The following is a 2,083-nucleotide window of genomic DNA, read 5'->3' as shown; positions in this document are numbered from 1 at the left end:
ACTGAATTTTCCTTTTGCAGTTCTTGCAAATAACACTAGTCGCTATCATCGAAAATGCAGCAACAAAGTTCAAGATATGTTAACTAAGATCACTTGCGAACACTTCATTGTTATCTCTATTTCACAATTTTTTAGTTGATGCGCTTGTTATTCGGTTCAGCAACGTGTATCATTCGAGTTGCAGTTGATGTACACGTAGAACGCCATATTAGAGCTGATGCAATTTTCTCGAACCCATTTGCTGCTACATATGCACTGCAGCTAGTTCTCATCACGAACGCTATCGCTATAAGGTTCATTTCATATCAAGCATTCTGTGCGAAGCAACAGTAATGTGTCATGTTGCCAATATTGAGTCGCTTCTTTAATAGCAGGGCATTCGATATAGATTGCTTTCCTCATTGATTCTGTTTGATTCAGTTTTCTTGAGGAGTAAGCAATCGGGTGTAACATACCGTTATCTTAGGGTTGTCTAAAACGGCTCCTAAACCATCACTACTTACATCTGTGTAAGTGAATATTTCTTAGTTTTGTGCATATATTGCTAGGATCGGACTTGAACATAGGTATTTCTTGATCTTCTGAAATGATTTCTCACATTCTTCATTGCAGATGAATTCCTTCCATTTTTCCTTAATAAGTTATGAAGAGGTTCCAGCAGTTTGCAGGCACCTTCATTAAATTTATGATAAAAATTAATTTTCCCCAGTAATTGTCTTGCATTCTTTTTTGTTCTTTGGGCGTTCCAATTCGCCCAAGTCAAGAAACGTTCTTTTGGCTTTTAGCCCTTTGTTTCTCTTTTCCAATTCGCTTTCTTCCTTTCTTCAAATTTTTTAATCATTTTTTCTGTTTTTCTCTTTCTCTAGCTATGTGCACGATAGGCTAATCGTGTCCACACACAGTTTGTTTCTACAATGTTTAATATAAAGAGAATGTCCGGCGAAGGCGCGCGAGAACACACGTCCAGCGAAGTGCACTGTCACTGATTCTCTGAACTGACTTGAAGCGATTCGACGACTAGCCAGATACAATGGAGCGCGGTGTCATCGTTCGACGCTCTCTTGGAGTAGGCCGCGGGATGACCATGCAATTTCAAAAACTCGTCGTTCTGTCGATCACCCAATGCAATCCATGTCCTGATGACTTCAGCAGTGAGTGTTGGAGAAAGACGCCTTATCAGTGCATCGGTTGGCAAACAGTTAAAAGACGCTTTGCGAGAGATCCAAACATTGTGTTGATGGTGTGCATGAATATGTAGGCTCCAAGTCAGACGACAACGATACGAACTATAATAAGCTACGTTTATGAAGGGAAGCTAAACGCTACGATTAAATTTTACAGATAACTCACGCTTCATGGATATAATCGGAACAAGATGTGCGACGACGTAAGAGGTCATATAATTAATCTAATAAATTCAAATTTCATGTACCCATCTATGCCATATATTACATTGAATTCTTTTCTTTTTTTAGATTTCGGTGATATATAGAGTTCATCACAGAATATGCGAGCCCGAGTGAAGAATTTTGCATCTTTCATTTTCCACTGCTACATTTTCTTTATCTCTGCTAAGTGCGCTCCTGGATTTGAAAGATGTTTTCTTTCGGTCTTTTCCCAGCCTGAATAATTTCTTGTTCGAAATGGTTTTTATATTGTTGCGAGATGACTGTTACAGTGTTCCCTCTCTTCTTTGCTTTTCTCTTTACCCTTTCCTTTGCTTGGCAGATAGATTTGATTATTTTGGGGGAAAATATAAATGCTGAAGACTTTGCATCCTTAGACGTCACTGATAGCGTTCCTGCGTCCTTAGATGTGGATAGTAGCGTCTCTATGTCTTTTGATTGTTATCGCCTGTTGGTCTATCGGATCCTCTTGTATCTGGCTGTTGATATTTTGTGGTCTCTATTCGTAGTTTTTAAAGGAGCACACATGTAATCGGGAAACACATTAAAAGAAAATATTGCAGATTCTTGGGACCCTTGAATGACAGTTTCAATGATAACTGCTTCGAAAAAATGTTGCTTTATATAATTCCGTAACTTCGTCATTTGTTACACAGCGTTTAAAGTATTTAGTGGAG

Source organism: Bombus bifarius, unplaced genomic scaffold (genome assembly GCF_011952205.1).
Source record: "Bombus bifarius isolate JDL3187 unplaced genomic scaffold, Bbif_JDL3187 scf7180000008158, whole genome shotgun sequence".
Taxonomy (NCBI): Eukaryota; Metazoa; Arthropoda; class Insecta; order Hymenoptera; family Apidae; genus Bombus; species Bombus bifarius.
The sequence above is the reverse complement of the archived record's forward strand: the minus strand, read 5'-3'. Positions refer to the sequence as shown.